This window comes from Bubalus bubalis, chromosome 8, assembly GCF_019923935.1.
Source record: "Bubalus bubalis isolate 160015118507 breed Murrah chromosome 8, NDDB_SH_1, whole genome shotgun sequence".
Lineage (NCBI taxonomy): Eukaryota > Metazoa > Chordata > Mammalia > Artiodactyla > Bovidae > Bubalus > Bubalus bubalis.
Genome location: NC_059164.1, coordinates 55560019 through 55578498, shown reverse-complemented (window position 1 = coordinate 55578498; position 18480 = coordinate 55560019). Strand labels below are relative to the sequence as shown.

Genomic DNA, 18480 nt, shown 5'->3' with positions numbered 1-18480 from the left:
TCTTGCTCTCTATCTACTGGAAAGGGCAGTTCTCACTAGTTGTGCCTCCATTTTTACTTAGCTGGTAGATTAAACAGGTTTGTTTTTAATAAACAACCCATTTAACATTTTGACATTTGTTAGCCCATTTTACCAAACATGTTGTATTGACAATAGCATTAAGTTCTTCAGAGATATCTGTTTCTGAGACTTATCATATTAATCACTGCTATGTATGTTTATTGAAGTTTTAGAGCCTTTATGGGATCTTCAGACAAGAGTGTTTCTCAAAATGTTAGGTCATATTATTCAGACATATTCTTATATTTTTGTCAAGCATTTAAGGATCTATAAAGAAATGCATGTACCATTTAAAGAAAGTGTGACTTTCAATTTTAAAACAGCAAGAATTTGTTGAAACATCAACAGTAATCAATCTCTGCTTTAGACATGCAGTTTTTAAATATATTATTTTTCAAAATGGCTACATTTGTGATTATTTTTGTTGTTTGCTTTTGCAAAGACATACCTATCTACAGTCCTTCAATTCCTAACATTTATAAAACCATAAATTCTGGAACAATTTCTGTGTTCTCTTGCCCTCTGCTGGCTAAATTGAGACGTTTTTTGGAAACACATCCATCAGATACCTTATGATCACCAATGTACACCCTCTGACCTGTTCAGTTTTAGGTCCATTTGGCAAAAGTCTCCTTAATCTTTATGCCAGAGGTAAGAATCTACCTTGAGGCTCCATTTCTCATCAAGATACCCATGACCTGATGGTTCCAGCTCAGGACACATGTCCATTCTCAACCATCTTTCTTATTTACCTCTGCATCCTTTGATTAGCACCTTATTGTATACTGGACTATTCCTGACTTGTCTCTACTGCATAATTTAACAGATATATCAGTGTGTAAATATAAGCTGTATCATTCTGTCTTGGTTATTAATTGCTTGGTGTTTGTCTTGTTTTCTGAGTGTGACTGTCAGTTCTCTAGGCCTTCATCCCCATCAACTGAATTTAGAAGAGGCCTCAGTCATGGAAATCAAGCCTTCACACATACCCTAGACTTGCCTGGAGTGATGCAGGAACCCTCATTCTGGCTGTGACCTGCCTTCCTGGGCATCCCCCAGTCTCCTTGCACTGGTCAAGATGGACCACGCACACTTGGGTAAGATCAGCCCTTTCCTGGAGAGCTCAGTGGAGGAGCGTGAACCGGCTCACCATCTTAGACCTGATTCCCCCCTCTCTCCTGCTGGTGGTGAACCCCAGCTAATATTATTTAGGTTCTTACGTTCTGCTACCCTGCTACTCTCTCTTCTCTTCTACCCAGTTCTCACAAGTCTGATGTTCTGGGGTAAACTCTGAGAGACTGCTACTCTGGATTTCTACTTTCCTATTTACATCTAAATTAAAATTTGCATTCTTCTGTCTCCTAGTTATTCTGAAGGTACAAGCTTTTCTCTCTCTCTGTATTAATCTGTATCTTTTTTTCCCCCAGCAGGAGGGTATGTGAGTAGGTTTGAATTTGGGTGGCTGGCATTATTTTCCTATGGGAAAGCTGCAGAAGTTCTCTTTTGATTTCTTCTTTTTTGTTGCGTGTGGTTTTCTCGGTGAGCTGAGTGAGAATAGGGGAGGAGAGAAAGAGAGAGTGTGAATAGCTGTCTAGAGGAGCAGGAGGCTGAAAGGCAGGACAGTGTGACTGCCCATGAGCACAAAGGTACCGCTTGAGGTTTGTGGTAATAAATGTAAAGTAAGACCAGTCAGTATGATCATGGGCTTTTCTCCAACCACGTTCAGTTCAGCTGCATCCTGTTGTGGTTTTGCCAAATGAGTACAAAGAAATGTGCAAACAGATAGGAGGAAAACTTCAAAGCTCTCCTGTGAAGGACAAAAGTAGAGTTGAACAAACAGGGAGACACACCATGTTCTCGGATCAAACAGCACAGTGCCAGATGCCAGTTCTCCTCAAGCTAATATGAACATTTATGATGACTCTGTTAAAAGTGACCTTTCCCCACTTACCCCCCCACACTGGAATCAGAAAAGCTGATTTCGAACAAGAAAACTCAGGAAAACTCTGAAAAAAAAGAAAAGCACACTGGACAAAAGATATGAACAATCTGTTCAAAAAAGGAAAAAAAAAACAAAAAACAGAAAATGTCCCGTATGTATCTAAACAGCTGCTTAATCTTGCTTGTATTAACAGAAAATTGAATTATAACTGTTTTAAAATATAAATGTTCACCTATCTGACTGGCAAAACTCAAAACGTTTGATAGTACCCTCTGTGGGTGAGGCTGTGGAGAAACAGGCATTCTCATAATTGCTGGGAGTCCAAAATGGTCCACCCTCTATGGAAAGTAATTGGGACGGCAGAGCCTGCTGGGCTGCCGTCTATGGGGTTGCACAGAGTCGGACACGGCTGAAGTGACTTAGCGGCAATACAGCTGCACATGCATTTGCCTGTTGACTTAGCAGTTCTATTTTTAAGAATCCCTATAAATTCATGACTAGTGCAGAGACTTGTTCATTTTGACATTGTTTTTATAATTGCAAAAGATTATAAACAATCCAAATATCCACCAATAGAGAACTCATTACATAAAAAATAGAAAAGCTGTTTAAAAAAATGGCTCTATATTTAGGAGCTTGCTTTTGCAAGATTCAGCACCAAGATTAGATAAGTAAATAACAGGTATAGAGCCCTACCTTTTGTATAAGGAAATAAAAATGTTTGCTTATTTTTGCCCAAAACAAAGGTCATGGAATAAATCAAAAATTAGTAGATAAGAAAGAAAAGAAAACAGTAGATGGCTCTCAGAAAGTTAGTAAATATGATTTCCTAGAAGGAGCAGGAGAAAGGGACAAAGAAGACAGAGGAGGAAGTTACACTTCTCTAAATATAGTGAACAGTGGAAACAGCTTACAAATGTTAAAACTAATAATAAAATAAAACGAAAGAGGAAAATAAAAGTAAACCCTAACATTGAAAATAAATAAATTTCATGTGAATAACTGATTGAAGGACCATGTATGTTTCCTTGTTGAGCGTCCACTTGTGAGCTTTCCTGGTAAGGCTTCCTCTTCATACTCTAACCATGGAAAGCTGTGGAATTTGTACAGCTTGCCTCAATTTACTGGTTGCTTTCTGTTGTCTATCTTTTCCTACTGAATAGTCAGCTCCATTGGGTGGGGGTTGGTATTTGTTTTGTTCACTGATGATCCAAACAGCTCACACAGTGTCTGGCATATGGTAAGAACTCAATAAATATTTGTTGAATGAATTAAGCACTTTGTGGGCAATGAAGCCATTTCTTTCTCTCACTCTCTTTTTTAAAAAAATTGAAGTTTAATAAAGACCTAGGGTATAGCACAGGGAACTCTAGGAGTATTGTGAAATGGCCTATATGGGAAAAGAATCTAAAAAAGAGTGGATATATTTATATGTATCACTGACTTACTTTGCTGTACACCTGAAACTAAGATAACATTGTAAATCAACTATATTCCAACTTTTTAAAGACAAAGAATTTAAAAAATTTTTAAGTAAAAGCATAGAAAATTGAAGTATAGATACTTTATAGTGTTGTATTAGTTTCAGGTATACAGCAAAGTGATTCAGTTTGTGTGTGTGTATATATATATGTATTCTTTATATATATGTATTTTTTCAGATTCTTTTCCATTATAGGATAAGATATCAAATATAATTTCTTGTGTTTTACAGTAGTTCCTTATTTCCCCTCTGTTTTATATATAGTAGTCAGTTCAGTCACTCAGTCGTGTCCAACTCTTTGCGACCCCATGAATCGCAGCACACCAGGCCTCCCTGTCCATCACCAACTCCCGGAGTTCACTCAAACTCATGTCCATCGAGTTGGTGGTGCCATCCAGCCATCTCATCCTCTGTCATCCCCCTCTCCTCCTGCCCCCAATCCCTCCCAGCATCAGAGTCTTTTCCAATGAGCCAACTCTTCGCATGAGGTGGCCAAATTATTGGAGTTTCAGCTTTAGCATCAGTCCTTCCAATGAACACCCAGGACTGATCTCTTTTAGGATGGACTGGTTGGATCTCCTTGCAGTCCAAGGGACTCTCAAGAGTCTTCTCCATCACCACAGTTCAAAAGCATCAATTCTTCGGCACTCAGCTTTCTTCACAGTCCAACTCTCACATCCATACATGACCACTGGAAAAACCATAGCCTTGACTAGATGGACCTTTGTTGGCAAAGAAATGTCTCTGCTTTTTAATATGCTGTCTATGTTGGTCATAACTTTCCTTCCAAGGAGTAAGCGTCTTTTAATTTCATGGCTGCAATCACCATCTGTAGTGATTCTGGAGCCCAAAAAAATAAAGTCTGACACTGTTTCCACTGTTTCCCCATCTATTTGCCATGAAGTGATGGGACCAGATGCCATGATCTTAGTTTTCTGAATGTTGAGCTTTAAGCCAACTTTTTCACTATTCTCTTTCACTTTCATCAAGAGGCCTTTTAGTTCCTCTTCACTTTCTGCCATAAGGGTGGTGTCACCTGCATATCTGAGGTTATTGATATTTCCCCAGGCAATCTTGATTCCAGCTTGTGCTTCTTCCAGCCCAGCATTTCTCATGATGTACTCTTCATATACGTTAAATAAGCAGGGTGACAATATACAGCCTTGACGTACTCCTTTCCCGATTGGGAACCAGTCTGTTGTTCCAGGTCCAATTCTAACTGTTGTTTCTTAACCTGCATACAGGTTTCTCAAGAGGCAGGTCAGGTGGTCTGGTATTCCCATCTGTTTTAGAATTTTCCACAGTTTATTGTGATCCACACAGTCAAAGGCTTTGCATAATCAATAAAGCAGAAATAGATGTTTTTCTGGAACTCTCTTGCTTTTTCAGTGATCCAGTGGATGCTGGCAATTTGATCTCTGGTTCCTCTACCTTTTCTAAAACCAGCTTGAACATCAGGAAGTTCACGGTTCACGTATTGCTGAAGACTGACTTGGAGAATTTTGAGCATTACTTCACTGGCATGTCAGATGAGTGCAATTGTGCGGTAGTTGGAGCATTCTTTGGCATTGCTTTTCTTTGGGATTGGAATGAAAACTGACCTTTTCCAGTCCCGTGGCCACTGCTGAGTTTTCCAAATTTGCTGGCATATTGAGTGCAGCACTTACCCAGCATCATCTTTCAGGATTTGAAATAGCTCAACTGGTATTCCATCACCTCCACTAGCTTTGTTCATAGTGATGCTTCCTAAGGCCCACTTGACTTCACATTCCAGGATGTCTGGCTCTAGGTCAGTGATCACCCCATCGTGATCATCTGGGTCATGAAGATCTTTTTTGTACAGTTCTTCTGTGTATTCTTGCCACTTCTTCTTAATATCTTCTGCTTCTGTTAGGTCCATACCATTTCTGTTCTTTATCGAGCCCATCTTTGCATGAAATGTTCCCTTGGTATCTCTAATTTTCTTGATGAGATCTCTAGTCTTTCCCATTCTATTGTTTTCCTCTATTTCTTTGCATTGACCACTAAGGAAGGCTTTCTTATGTCTTCTTGCTATTCTTTGGAACTCTGCATTCAGATGCTTATATCTTTCCTTTTCTACTTTGCTTTTCACTTTTCTTCTTTCACAGCTATATGTAAGGCCTCCTTAGATAGCCATTTTGCTTTTTTGCATTTGTTTTCCATGAGGATGGTCTTGCTCCCTGTCTCCTGTACAATGTCATGAGCCTCTGTCCATAGTTCATCAGGCACTTTGTCTATCAGATCTAGTCCCTTAAATCTATTTCTCACTTCCACTGTATAATCATAAGGGATTTGATTTAGGTCATACCTGAATGGTCTAGTGGTTTTCCCTACTTGCTTCAATTTAAGTCTGAATTTGGCAATAAGGAGTTCATGATCTGAGCCACAGTCAGCTCCCGGTCTTGGTTTTGCTGACTGTATAGAGCTTCTCCATCTTTGGCTGCAAAGAATATAATCAATCTGATTTCGGTGTTGACCATCTGGTGATGTCCATGTATAGAGTCTTCTCTTGTGTTGTCGGAAGAGGGTGTTTGCTATGACCAGTGAATTCTGTTGGCAAAACTCTATTAGTCTTTGCCCTGCTTCATTCTGTACTCCAAGGCCAAATTGGCCTGTTACTCCGGGTGTTTCTTGACTTCCTATTTTTGCATTCCAGTCCTCTATAATGAAAAGGACATCTTTTTTGGGTGTTAGTTCTAATAGGTCTTGTAGGTCTTCACAGAACCGTTCAACTTCAGCTTCTTCAGTGTTACTGGTTGGGGCATAGGCTTGGATTACCATATTGAATGGTTTGCCTTGGAAATGAACAGAGATCATTCTGTCGTGTTTGAGATTGGATCCAAGTACTGCATTTTGGACTCTTTGGTTGACCATGATGGCTACTCCATTTCTTCTAAGGGATTCCCACGCTGGCTGCGATGGACTGCGCAGAAGCATGGCCGAGAGGAGCTACCCCTCGCTCAAGGTCAGGGGCGGCAATCGAGAATGCCAGGCTGCGACGGCACAGGAGCGGCCTAGAGGAGCTACCCCACATCCCAGGTCAGGGGCAGCAGCTGAGACTACCTACCCCATGTCCGAGTTCAGGGGCGGCAGCCGAGATGAGCTACCCCACGCCCGAGGTCAGGGGTGGCGGCCAAGAGGAGCGACCCCACGTCCAAGGAGTGGTGGCTGCGGGGGCACAGGAGGGCCAAGAGGAGCTACTCCATGTTCAATGTCAGGAGGGGTGGCTGTGAGGAGATGGCCCTCCTCCAAGGTAAGGAGCAGCGGCTGCGCTTTGCTGGAACAGCCCTGAAGAGATACCCCACGTCCAAGGTAAGAGAAACCCAAGTAAGATGGTAGGTGTTGCAAGAGGGCATCAGAGGGCAGACACACTGAAACCATAATCACAGAAAACTAGCCAATCTGATCACACGGACCATAGCCTTGTCTAACTCAATGAAACTAAGCCATGCCCGTGGGGCAACCCAAGATGAGCGGGTCATGGTGGAGAGGTCTGACAGAATGTGGTCCACAGGAGAAGGGAATGGCAATTCCCTTGAGTATTCTTGCCTTGAGAACCCCATGAACAGTATATAGTAGTATGTATATATTAATCCAAGACTCCTAATTTATTCCCCACCCCCCAGCTATCCCCTTTGGTAACCACAAGTTTGTTTTCTACGTCTGTAAGTCTATTTCTGTTTTGTAAATAAGTTCATTTAAATCATTTTTTAATATTGCACATATTAGTGATATCATATGATATTTGTCTTTCTCTGTATGACTTCACTTAATAAGATAATCTCTAGGTCCATCCATGCTGCTGCAAATGAAAGAAGCTGTTTCTTGGATGTTCTTTCTTTAATGCTCCAAAGCTAGTAGCAGGCTAGTACAGGAATTGCTAAATAAATATTTTTGTCTGAGCCCAGATGATTTTAGCATATTTCTGTCTCCAACTATACTTCTGTCCTCATTGTTGTTATTCATGTCTGGCCAATAGCCCAGGACCCCATCACTGGGGCTTTATCTGCAGCTGGCAGTCCCTAGCAGCCACGACATTGCCCAGCTTCGTGCTGTGTGACTGTGGCCCAAACTGCTAACGATTTACTCTTTCTCCTTTTGTGTACAAGCTTCCAGCTGAGCTGCTTTGCAGATATTTCAGAAGTATGTCTCCAATTCTTTCTAGTCAGCTTTAATGACCGGCAGTGAATGTTTGGGATTTAGAAATGTCTCTCTTTTTCAAATGGCATTATACAAATGAAGAAATTTCTTTCAGTAGGTCATATTCCATAATAAGCTCGATAGATCAAACTCTCACTAAGAATAGCATCAACCTTCCTACATTCCTCTCATCATTTCATTCTCTCTGTAAAATTCACTAGCAGGCTTCAGTTTGGAGTCCACTTCTTAGAAAATTTTGCTCTGGGAGTGATTTGAACTAACTTGGATTTGAATTAATTTATCTTCTTGGGGCTCAGTTTCCACAATTTCAGCAACACCTATGTTTCCAAGTTGCTGGAAATGCAAGCAAATATTTATGTCAGTCTTCTAGCACAGCGCCTGTTCTTGGCTGAAGAGTGTTGTTAATAAAAACAGGCCTCCTATTCCCACTAAAGATTGTAGGAAAAAGGGATTGGAAGGAAATATCAGTATATCAAAATGTGGACAGTTATTACTGTGGGGTGTTGAGATTATTGTGCTTTTTATCTTGGCGATTTAAACTTTCCTGGGCTTGTCATATCTTGTTAAATGATTATATAGTAGTTTTATAATCAGAAAATGTTAATAAAATGATCATTTTTATAACCTTTAACAGTTAACATTTTTTTCTCTTTCCATTTTTTATAATCAGAAAATGTTAATAAAATGATCATTTTTATAACCTTTAACAGTTAAAATTTTTTTCTCTTTCCATGATTCTGTCCCATTTCTCAATAATTCACAACAAAAAATCCAACTAACTAAATGAATTCATGTTGGTTCATTTCATTAACAACCAAAAGAATTGATATGAACACACCAACCAGGACCCGAAGAAAAATCAGCCTGCAAACAAATGTGAATAAGAATGAAAACTGAGGACTTGATCTTTGGCACAAGTGTTGGAGTAAATCAGAACTTGTAGGACCTAGTGAGCAGATGACAAGTCTTTACTAGGTTGGTGCAAATGTAATTGCAGTTTTGAACTGTGAATTTTAAATCATTATAACTAGGCTCAAACACATCTTTATTAATCAAATTAGGAACCAATGCAGTCAACACATTTTTGCCAACAAGAAATAAGTTTGTTTATTCCTGTAGTGTAAAAATCTATGCTTTGGGATTCAGTGAACTCTTGGAAAGCATTTTTTTTCCTCCTGCTGATTGTGGAAGCATTTTACCTGCAAAAAGTTGTCAAGATGTTTGAAGAAGTGGTAGTTGGATGGCAAGAGCTTGGGTGAATATGGCAGATGAGGCAAAATTTTGTAGCCCAATTCGTCCAACTTTTGAAGCATTGGTTATGTGACGTGTGGTCAGGCACGTCGTGGAGAAGAATTGGGCCCTTTCTGTTGACCAATGCCAGCTGCAGGTCTTGCAGTTTTTGATGCCTTCTGTTGAGCATGCTTCTCAGATGTAATGGTTTTGCTGGGATTCAGAAAGCTGTAGTGGATCAGACAGGCAGCAGACCACCAAACAGGGACCATGACCTTTTTTTTGGTACAAGTTTGGCCTTGGGAAGTGCTTTGGAGCTTCTTGTTGGTCCAACCACTTAGCTGGTCATCGCTTTTCACCACAAGTCACAATCTGATTGAGAAATGGTTTGTTGTTGTAAGAGAAGATGACATTTCAAAAAGATGATTTTTTTTTATTTTCAGTCAGCTCCTGAGGCACCCACTTATCAAGCTTTTTCACCTTTCCAACTTGGTCCAAATGCCAAATGACCATAGAATGGTCAACATGGAGTTCTTCAGTGACTTTTCATATAGTTTTAAGAGAATCATATATTTTTAAACAGAATCAGCTTCAGTGATCCTCTCAGTTGTCAATTCCCAATGGTAAGCCGCTGCACTCCTCATCTTCAAGGCTCTTGTCTCCTTTGCAAAACCTCTTGAACCACCACTGCACTGCATGTTTGTTCACAGTTGCTGGGCCAAATGCGTTGATGTCGCGAGTTTTCTCTGCTGCTTTATGATTCATTTTGAGCTTGAATAAGAAAATTGCTCAAATTTGCCTTTTGTCTAACATCATTTCCTATTCATTGGAAGGACTGATGCTGAAGCTGAAACTCCAATATGCGAAGAACTGACTCACTGGAAAAGACCCTGAAGCTGGAAAAGATTGAAGGCGGGAGGAGAAGGGGACGACAGAGGATGAGATGGTTGGATGGCATCACTGACTCGATGGACATGAGTTGGAGTAAGCTCTGGGAGTTGGTGATGGACAGGGAAGCCTGGCATGCTGCAGTCCATGGGGTCACAAAGAGTCAGACATGGCTGAGTGACTGAACTGAACTGATTTCCCTAGCCTAAATAAATATAAAATAAACAGCAAGTAATAAGTCATCAGCAAAAGAAAAAAAAAACCATAAAGTAAGAAATGTGCATTAAAATGATGTATAACATAACCACATTTATTTAAGAATGTATTCTTGTAGCAAATGGCAAAGTTCAACAATGCAAAACCATGATTACTTTCGCACCAAAATAATATTTCTTTATTTATGGCTGTGCTGGGTCTTCATTGCTGTGCAGGCTTTTCTCTAGTTGAGGCAAATGGGGGCAGTCCTCTAGTTGTGATGTGCAGGCTTCTCATTGCAGTGGCTTCTCCTGTGGAGCATGGCCTCTAGGGAGCATGGACTTAAGTAGCGCAGCACGGGCTCAGCAGTTGCAGCTTCTGAGCTTCAGAGCACAGGTTCAGTAGCTGTGGCTCATGGGTGTACATGACCCATGGCATGTGGGATCTTTCCGGACCAGGGATCAAACCCATGTCCCCTGCATTGGCAGGCAGATTCTTTACCAGTGGGCCACCAGGGAAGCCTGTAAGTTTTTTAAAGTGCTGGCTAACAGAGTGGCCTCCATGAGCCAGAGAGTAGAATTGGGGGTGCATGTCTCCTGTGGAGAGCTGCACCCTCTCTTTGCTGGGAAGGGATCCTCTTCAGTGGCCCTTCTGTAGGGTCATGCATGGAGCAGCCAGGCTGGAAGCCCTCCCCCTTGCTACAGCCACCCTTGGTGGTCAGTTTGGAGAAAGATGTCATGGCCAGGTTGTGCATATCCCCACAACCAGATGGCTGTGTTTGCATCACTGGGTGGGGGGAGGTGGCTGAGGTTACTTATCAGAGATTGGAACTCAAGAGGGAAGGAAGTGGCTGAATTGGTGGCTGCTGCTCTTTGGACTGCCGGCCACTCCCACCTCCTGTCACTTGCAGGGGCTGTGGTCAGGGTTGCAAGAGGAGCAGTGGGGACAGAGGAGGCCTTTGTGACCACTCAGACCTTGTGCATGAGACTTCAAACCACTCCACATTTCACAACTGAGGAAATAGGAAGTGAGGGCTTAGAAGGGAGTGTGGGGCTGGCAGCTGTACACTCAGGACTTCAAAGGGCAGGTATTTTTGTCAACACAGGTTCTCCGGTTAGTGAAGATGCTGAAATGCATTTCCTGTGTGGCTCTATTTTAATAGGGTGTTGATCAGCTCGCTAACTCTGGACATTTGCAGCCTGATTCAGAGGTTTGCAGCCTGAAAATCAGAACCAACCATTCATCTCACAGTCCTACTGCATAAAACAAGGGTCAATTAGTTACCAACACTGATATTTATTATAGGAGAATTTATAACAGAGAAGAGATGACAAGCCACCTCCATAACTCTGGCAGCACCCTCAGACTGCACAGATCAGATTAGGAAATTCATCATAGAAATAGATGAGTAGTTGCACTCATCTATCTTCTGCAAAACACATCTAATTTTTTCCCTTTCCTTCATTTTCATCCATTTCCACTATGAGCAAGTTTTTAAATTTGTTTCCCCCTTTCCCCATTCAGCTCTTTTTAAAAAAGAACCTGAACAATGTTCCCAGGAAGAAAGCACCTTTCTCTGCCCAGAGCCTCCCCTGATTAGCAGGTGGAAAATCCCAGGTAAGAGCACCAGCACATTTGGCTGTAGCTCAAGAACTGAGGTTGGGAAGTTCATGCCCATGGAAGGAAAATAACCAGTTGGATCAGTGGGCAAGAGATGAGAACATAAATAGACCTGAGACAAAGAAAAGGTCAGCTGTAAGTGGGTCAGGAGATCAGAGTGGACAAGTAGGCTCTGGAAGGGACTGCCATAGAGAATTTCAGTTCCCACCTCACCCTGGGGGCTGGATGACTCAGCATTTCCTATTATTACTATTATTAAGGCCAACCTCAGAGGCCCTAGCAAGGCTGACTGCTGTTAAAACTGGACTGTTCTCCTTCTGGCCTCTGGTTCATTCTAGGTAAATGTAGTAGAAGGCTGATCCAGAAGGGCTGTGTAATTCATCCTGATGTTTAATGCTCTTTTATTCTTTTTTTTTTTTTTTAAATCTTCACTCAATAGCCCAAACTGGTCAGGGTTTGCGTGGGCTGACATCAGCTGCTTTATCTGGTCACATTGTCACCTAATGCTGCTAAGTCACTTCAGTCGTGTCCGACTCTGTGTGACCCCATAGATGGCAGCCCACCAGGCTCCCCTGTCCCTGGGATTCTCCAGGCAAGAACACTGGGTTCTCCAGGCAAGGGGTGGGTTGCCATTTCCTTCTCCAATGCATGAAAGTGAAAAGTGAAAGTGAAGTCGCTCAGTCGTGTCCGACTCTTAGCGACCCCATGGACTGCAGCCTACCAGGCTCCTCCGTCCATGGGATTTTCCAGGCAAGAGTACTGGAGTGGGGTGCCATTGCCTTCTCCGAATAAGTAACCTTTATTCGTGATTGCCAGGTGCTGACATTTCATGAAGACTTGACAGAAACATCCCTTTTAATTCTCAGAAGCAGGCCACAAGGTAGGTGTTATTATCTGCATTTGCAGATGAGAAAGCTGAGACTTAGAGATGTTCATTGCTCAAGGACTCAGAGTCCAACTTGAGCCTTTTCACTTAAGTCTGTGCTCTTCACCTGTACCCTCTACCGCCTGGCAGAGATTAGAAATGGTTTACTGAGCTTAAACACAAATCAGAGGGTGATCCTGGGCAGGAAGCGTGGAGAAAATGAAAAGCACACAGCAGGCCAGGAATGTGACAAGAAGAGAAGGATAGAGGGAGGGAAGCACGTGCTACTGGTGGAAAATCAGGGTGGGAAAACCACTGCTCCTTTGTGGGCACATAAGGTCCTCCCTAGAGGTTTGTTTAGCTTGCTAACATGTCTTCAAGATGGACAGGTTCTGTTATCTTCACTTTTCATGTATGTGTTCCATGGACTTATTACCTAGACGATCGCTATTCTTCCAGCCACCAAGGGACCGATGTGTATTCAGTGTGACTGGAGAGGCATCTCTCATACTGTCACTCCATCTCCTACCCTCCCTGGAAATTTCACTCTTCAAGTAACTGGGTCAGGCTGAAGAGGCTGGGCATTGTCTTCAGAAGGTTATTGTTGAAATGTACATTTTTCCTTCAAAGTCAAGCTCCGTGAAAGCAAGGATTTTGTCTTGCTTGCCTTACATCCCTAGGAACGTAGAAAATGATCTTTATAAATGGAATTAAGAATGTATAAATAAATGAATGAAAGACATGTACAGGAGGCAGAGTGCCCCTGAAAGCCTTTGCTGATCCATTCACTTTGCAAAGTAGAAAATGGGGAGGAATGGGTTGCAGGGAACATGTTAAGGGGAGGTGTGGTGGGGTAGGATTAGGGATGGGAAACTGGATCTTGGGGCCTTAGGGCAGGAGACATTGGAGAGCTGGTGGGAAGTGTCACGTCCCCAACCCACCTCCTCTCCACTTCAATATCAAGGCCTCTGTACTGTCCTCTCCCCTTTCCTGCATTTTCAGGAACAGAGTCTTGATTTACCAAAACTTAAATCATTAGTTTTAATTCTTCTCCAGCATTTTTATGAGCATAGATATTCCTCCTTCAAGAAAAACAAAACAAAGATGAAACCTGGTTTCACTCTGTAGTTCTTTCTAAGACATCACCCTAAGAAAACCATTGACATCATATCATTCTTCTCCTCAAAAGCTTTGTCATCTTGTCAACAGCCTTTTGCCAAATTAACATTTTTACCTTGAGGCTACCTTTTACCTCCTTTCTCGGAAATGCTCTCCAAATGTTTATAGTTTCAAACATCCCTGTCTGCCAAAGGAAGCTTTGGCCCCTTATGACCTACCTACTGTAGAGCTGCTTTCGTTGCAATTACAGTTGGCCCTTGAACAACATGGGGGTTAACCCATATACAACTTATGGTCAGCTCTCCATCCTCAACTTCTCAGCATCTGCATATTCAACCAACCACTGACAGGGTGGCACTGCAGTGTTTACTACTGAAAAATACCCTGTATAAGTGGACCCACACAGCTCAGTCCCAGTGTTCAAGGGCCAACTGTATCCTGTTGAACTTTGTTTACTAGCAATCTTCTTGCTTTATTTTTATACCAGTTGTGGCTTTTCTATCTTAAACATGTGTGCGATCTCTGACTTGGCGCTTCAGTGGTGACTGGTTTTGGGACTGTCTCATACCCACAGAAAGCCTCTGGTATAAGCAGACATCACTGTATATATTATGGCCCTGGTGTACAGCCAACATGTGATGACACTTTAAAATTCTGATTTTTGATACTATTAAGTCAAAAGACAGTTTGTATTTTAGAATGTTCATTCTGGGCTATAAAGCCTTGCACGTTAGTTATTCAGTCGTCCCAATATCTGGAATATGACATTCTGTCAACTGCAGTCACAGAGCTGTCCCGGACCATCCTCTCATCTGAAAGAAGAGTTGTCATTTTTTGCTGCATTGCCGCCTGATGAATGGCTTTGCAGGATTGTTCTGCTATCTGAGCAGCTCCTACTCCAGGTATGAAAAATCTAATTTCACTCCCTAGGCCTTTTTCCCATAATGTCCCTTCTGCTTCAACAGATTCCACTCAGACACATTAAAATGGGACTCATAATATCGATTTATTATCTTAGCAATCTCAGTAAACAGGGCAGTCTCATTGTTTTTTTTTTTCTTCAGAGATAAGGCAGGCCTAGCATCTTCCTTAAAAGAACATACTGTATGGCCTCATGTTACAAAAATTGTAGCTTGGTTCAAATTCCCACTGATAGTCCTTCAGTTTTTCTTGTAAGGAGATAACTTATTATGGAGAAATGGTGTTACATAAATAAAATAAAGCTAGAATGTTAATATTAGGAGACAGTTCTGAACTTGGAAGCACAGTGCTGATGTTACATACTGAATTTTTCTTATCTCCTCCTTCTCAGCATCTTCATACTACTTCTCTCTGTCTCTCTGTTACATGTTGGCATATACAAATCGAAGGTGTGATGCAGCTGATAGTACCTGCAGAAGTCGAGGGCCTTCTCTTGGATAAAGAGATTTGGGTCTGCCCATCGTAATTCCACAATAGGAATTTTGAACCAAACAAAAAATTCTGATTCTAAGTGACATAGAATGGATGCAACCTAGGGCTGCAGGACTTGGGAGCCCAATTCTTTTTTGGGAAAATACTGTTTGTTATATTGTGATTCTCTTCTGTAGCCCTAGCCTTCTTATCTTTGAGGCTTTGTATATGGATGGTCGGAGTAAATTAAGCAGGAAGTGAAGTCTGGTAGCAGCCTAGGAAGGTAGTTATGAGACGAGAGAGGTGACCTGCTGAGAGCTGAGCCTGGCTTCCTGCTGCTCCCTGAGAACAGACAGTGGCCAGTGCAGAGGTGGGAGCAGGCAAGTAGTCCTCAAGGATTCTCAGAGGTACCTGGAAGAATAACCTGGAAAAAGATAAACTTCCTTTTTGTTAAACGTGGCATGAGCTCTGACCTTATTGGCCTTGGAAGACTAGCAAGGTCTCTGAGCTCTGACTTGCCCAGAATAAACCCTGCTGAACCCATGTCCAGGAATGGGGCCATTTCCCACCTCCCTTCCACACACCCACTCACTCCTAGCTGCCTTTCATGCCATTTCTGTCTCTTCCGATGGGGACTGCCCAAGTGAGAGGAGAAACCTTGAAGTATATTATATAAAGGGAGCAAGGAGAGTGTCAAAGACTCATGTCGAAGACTCATCTGTTTGCAGCTTGGTACCCCCAGAAGTGGCCCTGGGCACTGGAAGCCTGATGTCTGAAATCGAGGGTTCTCCCAGCATCCTGTTTCATACAGGTCAGCACCATGTTTCTCAGCTAATTGATACAGACACCTCTGCCCCACCCCCCACCCCCTGCCATCACCCGGAGGCCAGTATGAGTGGAAGGGCTATTTCTCAGAGCTCCTTCAACTCAGTGTTTTACATCATTATTCCTTGAGATGGATGGAACTTGTTAGGTTCATTTCTTTCTTTCGTCGTTCTTTCTTCTCCTCTTCTTCCCACCTTCTCTCTGCCCTCCCTTCTTTCCTTCCTGCATCCTTGGTCCTAGGAAGTTTTCTGCCCAGTATCTTTCAAGCAATGTTGCTGCTCCTCCCAGTGCCCTGTGTACCCTGCAGTGGCTAGAAACGCTCCCACCATTAGACTTAAGAAGCATACAAGGAGTCAAGGAAGCTCAAGTCTAGGCCTCAAGGTTACTGCTTAGATCTTTTTGCCTAGAAACGATTATATGAAGACATAAAACGTTTTAACTCTATGTCCTACTATTTATTTTGAATTAAAAATCTCAATATATAGATATGTGAAATTCATGTTGATAACTCAGCATAACAGCCTTGGACTTTTCCCTCCTCTTTGATCAGTAGTACTCTGATATGGTTTATGGAGTCTGCTTTCCTACCGTGGAGAACAAGGATGATGTGTGTTGATTTGGAATGCTTAGGTGAGATCACCTGGGAGCCAAGTTACAGATGACGTGTAATCATTTATCTTTAGACTCCCAGCTTTGATTTATCTGTCCTCCACCCATTCCTCATCTTGCACTAATGGGATTGTAGTATCCAGGGCAGTAGAAAATGCCCTTGTCCTGACATCCACACTTTGTGTTTCTATACTATCTGTATTTGTGACAAAAGTCATTGAGGCTATCTCCTTTTGCCTAAATATTAATAGGTAGGAGCAGAAAGGTCCCAGTTATGAAAGCAGTATTTGGAAAAAAAGACTGATTCTGTTCATTATGCTCTTTTTGGAATCTCTCTTTTTTAGCAGAGGTGGTGGGTGGGGCAGGGGTGGTGGTGGTGGGGGGGAACCTGTGCTGCACAGCATGTGGGATCTTATTTCACCAACCAGTGATTGAACCTGTTCCCTCTGCAGTGGAAGTGCGGAGTCTCAACCACTGGACTGCCAGGGAATTCCCTGGAACCTCTTTTTGACATGGAAATTCCCATCATCTGTGATCTCAGATTCTTGGAAAGCAAGCATGGCCATGTTCTGTCGCTGACATAGATGCATTTGTTCCTAAATATTTTATCCATTTTGGTGTTTTCCACATCCTTAGTGCTCCATAAATAGTTATTAAACACATGATTCTTGCTGCCAGTATCAGTGTTGCTTTGGAGATATTAGTTTAATAGTAGAAGGTATTAGTCATTGGCCGGTCATACAACCTCCTCTTACAATGTCCTCTTATTGCCTCTTCCTGTAATTACATGATAAATACATGGGTGTGGGTGTTCATAGCATTGTTTTTTGCTCATAGCATTTTAAAAAATGATTTTATTTATTTATCTTTGGCTGTTCTGGGTCTTCGTTGGTGTGCGGGCTTTTCTCTAGTAGTGATAAGTGGGGCTACTTGTTGCCGTGGCTTCTCGTGTGTGGAGCATGCGCTTTAGAGCATGAGGGCTTCGGTACTTGCGGTTCCTGGGCTCCGGAGGACAGGCTCAACAGCTGCGGCGCACAGGCTTAGCTGCTCTGAGGCATGTGGGATCTTCCTGGATCAGGGATCAAACTGGTGTCTCCTGCATTGGCAGGCAGATTCTTTACCACTGAGATACCTGGAAAGCCTGCTCATAGCATTTTTAATCCAATTTTTTCATATCCATTTGAGAATCAAAAGTCAGTTATTGTGGCCTACTTTTTACCAGGCACCGCAACCATGACTAGCACTTTATATATACATTCTTTGTAACTTTTACAGTAGTGTTGTAAGGAATGACCTTCATTTTTTCATTCATTCGTTGGTCCATTCAGCAAATGCTAGCTTCTGTGTTAGAAGGTAAAGACATCAGTCAATGAGACAGAAAAAAAAAAAAAAATCTAACATTCACAATGCTTTGAAACTGAAACTTAGAGAAGTGGCTTGTAGTTAGGGGACACACCAAACGACAAGCTGGGATTTGAATCTGTCCAGTCCCAAAACTCTTGCTGCCTCCAAAAAATAGTGTTAGTCGGTTACAAAGAACCCAAGAGCCAGTCATTCACAGCTTCATTTGTTTTCAAGCCTTCAGACCAATCTCATATGTTCAGTGTCATTATCTCCACTTCACAGGTGAGGAAATAGGACTTGGAGATGCTGAATAACTTACTCATAATCTTGCAGACAGACGGTTCCTGGGCCATGCTGCTTCTATTTGTCCTCTCTGCTGCCTGTGTAGCAGAGAAGGTTCACAGGCGCTGCCCAGCAGGAGTTTGCAGGACAGCAGAGCATTACAACACAAAGTAGAATGGAATAAGGCCACAAGAAGAGTATAAACAAAGGGCTGTGGGATTGAGCAGGGGTTATTTTAGTCTAAGGAGTACTTGAAAACAGAGGACAAGGAAAAGCGCTCTGTTTACAATTTACAAGGTATCATATTTCAAGCAGGAAATAACATAGTATTCTAAGTAAAAACATAATAAATAGGAGTTAGAATTATTTTACTTCTCTTTTTTGCCTAGTAAGTGTATTCATTATATAAAATTTATTGAGTGGCTGACTGGGTATAGTACTGTA

At 42.1% G+C, this 18480-nt stretch overlaps 2 long non-coding RNA genes across 2 annotated transcripts; both read left to right on the top strand.

Annotated features, from left to right (window-relative positions):
• Positions 1 to 7211: 7211 nt before the first annotated feature.
• Positions 7212 to 9789, top strand: LOC102412336. The gene is made up of 3 exons (XR_003110948.3): positions 7212 to 8642; positions 9341 to 9520; positions 9731 to 9789. It is a non-coding gene; the product is annotated as an uncharacterized LOC102412336 (long non-coding RNA).
• A 37-nt stretch (positions 9790 to 9826) lies between these two features.
• On the top strand, positions 9827 to 15550 carry LOC123334720. The gene is made up of 3 exons (XR_006552781.2): positions 9827 to 9881; positions 12417 to 12480; positions 14367 to 15550. It is a non-coding gene; the product is annotated as an uncharacterized LOC123334720 (long non-coding RNA).
• Positions 15551 to 18480: the final 2930 nt, after the last annotated feature.